Here is a 9003-nt window from a genome sequence, read left to right as displayed (position 1 = left end):
TTTTCCTACTTTGAACCTCAGTCAAGGTCATTTTCCTACTTTAAACCTCAGTCATGGCCATTTTCCTCTTTTAAAGCCTCAGTCATTGTCATTTTCAACCTAAGTCATGGTCATTTTCCTACCTTCAACCTAAGTCATGGTCATTTTCCTCTTTTAAAGCCTCAGTCATTGTCATTTTCAACCTCAGTCATGGCCATTTTCCTCTTTTAAAGCCTCAGTCATTGTCATTTTCAACCTCAGTCATGGCCATTTTCCTACTTTGAACCTCAGTCAAGGTCATTTTCCTACTTTAAACCTCAGTCATGGCCATTTTCCTCTTTTAAAGCCTCAGTCATTGTCATTTTCAACCTAAGTCATGGCCATTTTCCTCTTTTAAAGCCTCAGTCATTGTCATTTTCAACCTCAGTCATGGCCATTTTCCTCTTTTAAAGCCTCAGTCATTGTCATTTTCAACCTCAGTCATGGTCATTTTCCTCTTTTAAAGCCTCAGTCATTGTCATTTTCAACCTCAGTCATGGCCATTTTCCTCTTTTAAAGCCTCAGTCATTGTCATTTTCAACCTCAGTCATGGCCATTTTCCTACTTTGAACCTCAGTCAAGGTCATTTTCCTACTTTAAACCTCAGTCATGGCCATTTTCCTCTTTTAAAGCCTCAGTCATTGTCATTTTCAACCTAAGTCATGGCCATTTTCCTCTTTTAAAGCCTCAGTCATTGTCATTTTCAACCTAAGTCATGGCCATTTTCCTCTTTTAAAGCCTCAGTCATTGTCATTTTCAACCTCAGTCATGGCCATTTTCCTCTTTTAAAGCCTCAGTCATTGTCATTTTCAACCTCAGTCATGGCCATTTTCCTCTTTTAAAGCCTCAGTCATTGTCATTTTCAACCTCAGTCATGGCCATTTTCCTCTTTTAAAGCCTCAGTCATTGTCATTTTCAACCTCAGTCATGGCCATTTTCCTCTTTTAAAGCCTCAGTCATTGTCATTTTCAACCTCAGTCATGGCCATTTTCTCTTTTAAAGCCTCAGTCATTGTCATTTTCCTACTTTCAACAACAATCATGGTCATATTCCTACTTTGTACAAAAATCATAGTCATTATTCTACTTTCAGCAACAATCATGGTCATTTCCCTACTTTGAACCTCAGTCATGGTCATTTTCCTACTTTCAATCTCAGTCATTGTCATTTTTCTTATTTTCAACCTCAGTCATAGTCATTTTCCTACTTTCAATATCAGTCATGGTCATTTTTCTTACTTTGAACCTCAGTCATGGTCATTTTTTTTTTACTTTCAACCTAAGTCATGGTCATTTTCCTACTTTCAATACCAGTCATGGTCATTTTTGTTACTTTGAACCTCAGTCATGGTCATTTTTTTACTTTCAACCTCAGTCATAGTCATTTTTCTTACTTTCAACCTCAGTCATGGTCATTTTCCTACTTTCAACCCCAGTCATGGTCATTTTCCTACTTTTAACCTCAGTAATGGTCATTTTCCTATTTTCAACTGCAGCCATGATCATTTTCCTACTTTCAATCTCAATCATATTCATTTTTCTTACTTTCAATATCAGTCAAGTTCATTTTTTTAACTTTAAACCTCAGTCATGGTCATTATCCTACTTTCAACGTCAGTCATGGTCATTTGTCTACTTACAATCTCAGTCATGGCCATTTTCTTACTTTGAACCTCAGTCATGGTCATTTTTCTTATTTTCAACCTCAGTCATGGTCATTTTTCTTCCTTTAAACCTCAGTCATGGTCATTTTCCTACTTTTAACCTCAATCATGGTCATTGTCTTACTTTCAACCTCAGTCATGGCCATTTTCCTACTTTAAACCTCAGTCATGGTCATTTTCCTAGTTTTAACATCAGTCATGGCCATCTTCCTACTTTAAAGCCTAAGTCATGGTCATTTTCCTACTTTCAACCTCATTCATTGTCACTTTCTTACTTTCAACAACAATCATGGCCATTGTCCCACTTTGTACCTCAGCCACGGTCATTTTCCTAGTTTTAACATCAGCCACGGTCATTGTCCTACTTTCAACCTCAGTCATGGCCATTTTCCTACTTTCAACCTTAGTCATGGTTATTGTCCTACATTCAACCTCAGTCAAGGTCATTTTCCTACTTTGAACCTCAGTCAGTGTCATTTTCTTACTAACAACCTCTGTCATGGCCATTTTCCTACTTTGAACCGCAGTCATGGCCATTGTCCTACTTTGAACCTCAGTCATGGTCACTGTCCTACTTGAAACCTCAGTCATGGTCATTTTCATACTTTGAACCTCAGTCAGTGTCATTTTCTTACTTACAACCTCAGTCATGGCCATTTTCCTACTTTGAACAGCAGTCATGGCCATTGTCCTACTTTCAACCTCAGTCATGGTCATTTTCCTACTTTCAACCTCAGTCATGGCCGTTTTCATACCATCCTCAGTCATGGCCATTTTCCTACCTACAACCTAAGTCATGGCCATTTTCCTACTTTGTACCTCAGTCATGGTCATTTTCCTACTTCCAACTTTAGTCATGGTCATTTAATTGCTTTCAAATTCTATCATGGTTCATGTTGAAAATTAAATAAAGGAAAACAAAGGAAAAATAAAAAAACGAAAATAAAAAAAACAAAATCACCATAGGGTCTTCGCTACAGTCCTTAGTCCCTCCCTAGACTCCGTACGTAATTTACCACCATTTTTTCTTTATTCAGGAATGTTCGGATAAGAGAGAGGCTTGTGCACGTAAAATGGTTTAAACTCTTAGAAAATTTACATTTACAAACAAGTACTTCAATGATTAGAGATCCTCGCAAGGTAGTCAACATTTTAATAACGATAGGATCTTCTTTGTGTGTGTTTTGATATTTCAACCCCCTATTCATTACAAAGCAAAGGTTTCGTCTAACAGAACGACTCCGATGGGTATTCATATTGTAGTTCCAACTTATTGTTATCGTTTTGTCTATTGTTTAACTATCCAAAGAGATCTAGAAGAACTTCTTTATTAAGCAATGTACATTCAAATCTTAATCTATATCTTTTGTTTTGACTAGACATTGACATCAAAAAATTGCATTATTGGTTAAGTTTATCACTGAGGGTGTATTTATGGATTTGGAATTGGTAAATATGTATTTCTTATATTTATATAAATATTTGCTTAATCGATCAATATGTTTTGAATGTTTAAAAAGTGTATCGATTATTAACAGATCTTGTAGTAGTAGGTAGTAATATACTAGCCTTTCAGAAATAAAACAGAATTGAACATTCTTATTTAATAACTAGTTCAACCGAGCGTCAATGTTCTAAAGAATACGACTAACACTACAATGTTATAGCAATACATATAGAATAATATTTTGTCTGTATGTTTTAAAGTAACTCACTCGAAAACCCAGTGAAGTTTTGTCATTTGCTCGAACATTGAGTCGAAGTATCGTGTTATTAATGCAATAGCAATGGAGTTTTTTGTGGCAGGATCTGTCGCCTGATATACTCTTTGTCAGATTCACTCACGCTTATTTCAGATGGTTAACTTAATTCCTTATAAAGGAATCAGTCAGAACACCGCACCCGAGTGCAAACGCCCGATCGTCATTAGACAATGACTATATATATGTGTTAAAACAACTTTGATACATTTTAGTCGATATTAAAAACCCGGAAATCATTTTTTCCTCTGATTACTAACCTGAGAACGGAGTATGACCTGAATCACTTTTAACATTCTCAACAATTTTTTATACATTGAGTCTTTTGCTAAATTATTCTTAAGTAGTAGTTATGTAACTACACCAAATAATTGTGATGTAGACTTTGTTATATCTGGCCATCTTTGAACATATTATATGGCACTTGTGTTTGTCTAAGGCAATTTGTTTTGCTTAATATATTAATAAAACCGATTCTAAAATGATATTACGATATTTTCTCTTTTCTTTTCAGACTGATATACCTATAAAAATGTGAAATTTTAAAATGCGTGTAACAGTACATAGACTATGCCCTGCTGAACTTTTTCAAGAATAACGAATTTACTTGTATTACTTTATTCATTTAAAGGAAAGTATTATCGGTTTAATACTAGTTCGTTCTGACAGTGCTATAGTTGTTTTGAGGAAATACTGTTTTGCCTATTTTGGAACCATCTGGGTTCTAGTCCCTTTAATGGTGCATAATTGCGTTATATTTACAGAAAAATGTAGGCTACATAAGCTTGAGTATAAAGCCATATTAAGTAGTCAACATTTAATGAACGATAGGATCTTCTTTATGTATGTTTTGATATTTTAACCACCTATTAATAACAAAGGAAAGGTTTCGTCTTACAGAACAACTTTGAAAGATTATTTTATTTTGTCGTTTCAACTGATTCGCATCAATATTTCGTTTATTCGTTTTTTTACAATTGATTAACTACCTAAAGAAATTTGAAAGATCTTTTCTATTGAGCAATTTTCATTCAAATATAAATCCGTATCTTTTGTAAAGACTTACGAATCAATTTTCAAGACATTGACATCTAAACATTGCATTATTCCTTCAGTGTACCACAGAGCGTGTATTTATGGATAACGAAATGGGTAATTATGCTTTACTTCTTATATGTATATATAAATATTTGCGTTTTCTATCAATATGTGTTAAACAATTAAAAAATATATCGAATATCATTAGATCTTGTAGTTGTTGTTAGTAATATACAAGCCTTTCAGAAATAAAACAGAATCGAACATTCTTTTTTTGATTACCAGTTAAACCGCAAGTCAATGTTCTAAAAAATACGACTAACACTATATAACAATATTTATATCATAATATTGTGTCTGTATATTATAATGAAACTAACTTAAAAACCTACCGACTAAGTGCTATTTGCTCGAACATTAAGTCGAAGTATCGTGTTATTATTGCAACAGCAATGAAATTTTTTGTGGAAGGATCAGTTGTCTGATATACTCTTTGTCAGATTCACTCACGCTAATTTCAGATGGTTACCTTAATTCCTTATAAAGGAATCAGTCAGAACACCGCAGCCGAGTGCAAACGCCCAATCGTCATTAGACAATGACAATATATATGTTAAAACAACTTTGATACATTTTAGTCGATATTAAAAACCTGGAAATCATTTTTTCCTCTGATAACTAACCTGAGAACGGATTATGACCTGAATCACTTTTAACATTCTCAACAATTTTTTATCCATTGAGTCTTTTACTAAATTATTCGTAAGTTAGGTAGTTATGTAACTACAGCAAATAATTGTGATGTAGACTGTGTTATTTCTGGCCATCTTTGAACATATTATATTGTTTGACTAAGGCAATTTGTTTTGCTTAATATATCAATAAAACCGATTCTAAAATGATATTACGATATTTGCTCTTCTCTTTTCAGATTGATATACCTATCAAAATGTGAAATTTCAAAATGCGTGTAACAGTACATGGACTATGCCCTGCTCAACTAATTCAAGAATAACGACTGCACAGCAACCAAGGTACGCGCAATATTTCTATGACGTGCGTGAATATACATACTTCAATATTATTACCCAAGCTAGAATTATTAACCGCATTCTTGGAATATTCTAACATGGTAATTTTTAAATGTTCACATGTAGTTAAAAAACGAAACGTGCGAGGTCTTGCTCACGATTTTTACGTGCATGTATTTTGATTTTCTAACGACAGAGATATATAATAGCATGAAACATGCAAATGGCCATATTATAGCTATCTGTATTGTTCTAGATCGATATAATACCGAACATATTTATTTTACAAATATTAATAATATCTGTCATGTGTTCCCGTTCCGGATAGAAAAATCCGACCCGAGGGCACCTGCGTTGCCTGGTAACTAGGCTTGCCGATTTACCGGCTACGCAGCGTACCCTTTGTCAATGTTGGATACGCCTATGTTTCCTTATTTTCCATGTTCAACCTGCTGGTTGTTAAAGTTGTTTACTTCCAAATACTACATGTTCAACATGCTAAATGTAGGACCATGGTATTTAGGGTATAGTTGTTTACTTCGAGTTGTTTACTTCCAAATACTACATGTTCAACATGCTAACAGTAGGACCATTGTATTTGGGGTATAGTTGTTTACGTCCCAACATTAAATGTTCCATCTGTTCGGTGTAGGATACTCATGTTTTAAGTACAGTTGTTTACGTTCCAATATTACATGTTCCATCTGTTCGCTTTAGTACTGTCGCATTTGGGGTATAGTTGTTAAATGCCCAATATTACATGTTAACGTTATATTTTGCAGTAGTCACTTCCATAAGGGTAATTCAATCTTGCATTTATAAATTATTAAATACAATATAGATGCCCTACAATCAGGAACATTTTATTTTGGTACAGAAAACAACTATACCCAACACACGATGATAAAAAAACACTAGCAGGGTGAACATGTCGTATTGGTTAATTAGGTTTCTAAGGGTGAATATACTCATTAAAAAGGTTTTTCTTTTATCGATGTTTTTTATGAACAGAATGGTGATAAATACGAAGACAGAATGCAGAATACTTAGCATAAACAATCTTATTTAATAAAATAAATGATACGTCAGGTAGTTCAATACCTGAATCCCTGCTTCACATTATGAGGTAGTGTAAGCTATCTGCATTTCACTTATAGTAACTACTATAGATATAAATAAAATCATTAACATTTAATAATAGAACTATAATAGTGTCTCATTTATTCCATTAAAGGTAACCATTACTAACGTTTTAAGAAGAATGCATAAAATATCAATTTCTGAACTTAAACATAAAAATCTGTGATCTGTTTTTTGTCAGCAGTCTTAAATAACTCGTTTCCATAGATTTTCGCAAAACTAGGCTCGTTCCAAGACAATTTTTTTTTAAAAATGTCAAAACGTTCCTAATGTGTGAGTGCAGCTTTAAAATGAAATCAAAAGACGTGCAAAAGTGTTTACAAACGTTACGTCATTTTTGATATGACATTGTCTAAATTGTGTCCAAGCCTTTTGCGCTCTATTGTTCGATTCGGAAGTGAGACCGGGCTAAATTTCAAAACAGTGAAAATTTTCAAATTCTTGTTTCAGTATTTGCAACAGGGTAAATTCATTTTTATATCACTGATAAATCTTTTAAGTTTACCGAAAAGCAATTAAGAAATTATCTCTCTTACAAAAATAAATAGCAACATGTATAACTATTTATCATTTAATATAACAAATATTGATTGAAACTCCTACTAAAACAGATCATCTTGAAAAAGACAAAATACGAACAAATGTGTTTTGGTTTGCAAGTAACCATCTTCATGTAAGAACAGCTATTTTGGAAAGGTTAGATCCCTCTTACAAAGATAAATAAATCTGACTGATGCATAATGATAACAAAAATATCATTGACATTCATTCGTGCTAGTGTTCATAATTCAATGTGATGTCGTAACGCAAAGTATTGCAGTACTTCAGTGGTAACGTAGTATACGATAATCTCTAACAAGCAAACAGTTCTAAACACTACAGATACAATAATGTACCTGCCCTTTAAATATTAATGTCTTTGTAAGACGAAGTAAGTAAATAACACGTCGTGTCAGGTTCGATTGTTTTACTCAAATATCATAAATTCAAAACAACGGAAGTGACGTCAACGTAAAATCATAACACCGCGACGTCACGTTACGTAAGTTCGCGCGTAATACTATACAAATACCATTCATGACACTCCGGGGCGGCGAATGATATTAGTCTGTTACACTGTCGGTGTCACACAGCACTTCTAGCGGTCTTTTAACTTTTACGTCTCAGCTCGTTCGCAAGTTTGTCGCTGATGATAGGAACAACAAGTCGCCATATAATTTTTGAGACTTGCCTAAGGACCCGAGGCGTCAAATGTATGTTTTCATTTTATCACTGAAAGTCTGTATGCTGTGCGGAGTATTCTTCGGGCCTGCATATACGTGCTGATGATCTCATGCGTCTGACCAAAACGTTCTTTCAGTAGATCGACGGCCTTAGCGTAGTTTCCATGTGTATGGGAAACCAGCAATATTTGGAGCAGCGCTTCCATATAACAATGATCGCAGATAGCTGATTTGTTTAACATCATACAGGATGTGGTTCGAATGCACTGATGACTCGTAGCAGTTCAAGAAAGTTTGCCATTCGGTTATGTCACCAGTAAAATTTGGCGGCGAAAGGTGAGGCAATTTGTGATAAAGCTGTGGCATCACTTCCGATGGCGCTGACGGTTCGTTCACCCGTATCGCCTCTGTATTGCGATTATTGTTTCCGTCACTCTTGGAAAAGTCTGTGTTTTCGGATGCATGCAGTGTCTGTCTAACGAGTCTCAGCATTTTCAATTCTATGTCGATAGAATATTCCTCACTGTCAACAAGCTCCGTCTCAAAGTCAGCAATGGATGCATGACTTACGATTTTCTTACTTAAGGTATTGACGGTTTCCGCCTTCTCCGCTAGAATTTCCAGCAGCTTGATGCGCTCGAAATTAGGTAAATCCTCCTCGAACTTCAAAAGTAGTTTTTCGACAACATTCCTTTGTCCATCTCGCATTGCCGTTAGCTTTGTTAGTTGCATGTTGGCTTTGTCTTGGCACCAAAATGTCTTTGTAAGACTGAGGTAAGTAAATAACACGTCGTTTCAGGCTCGATTCTTTTACTCAACGATCATATATACCAAACAACGGAAGTGACGTAGACGTAGAGTCATAACGCCGCGACGTCACGTTACGTAAGTTTGCGCGTAATACTACACAATAAAATTCATGACAATTTATATAAAAACTACACTTGAAAAAGCCAAAACAAGAACAGTTCTGGGTTTACTTTATATGAATTGAATAAATTACATCACTTTAATGACAAAGGCGACGATACAACAATTTACCCAACCATAACAAAGTTGCAATGGTCAAATATGATTCGATTTATATCAGCGTTCATTTTTTATTTGATCGAAATCGATATTAATAAAGC

Source organism: Mya arenaria, chromosome 6 (assembly GCF_026914265.1).
Source record: "Mya arenaria isolate MELC-2E11 chromosome 6, ASM2691426v1".
Classification (NCBI taxonomy): domain Eukaryota; kingdom Metazoa; phylum Mollusca; class Bivalvia; order Myida; family Myidae; genus Mya; species Mya arenaria.
The sequence above is the reverse complement of the archived record's forward strand: the minus strand, read 5'-3'. Positions refer to the sequence as shown.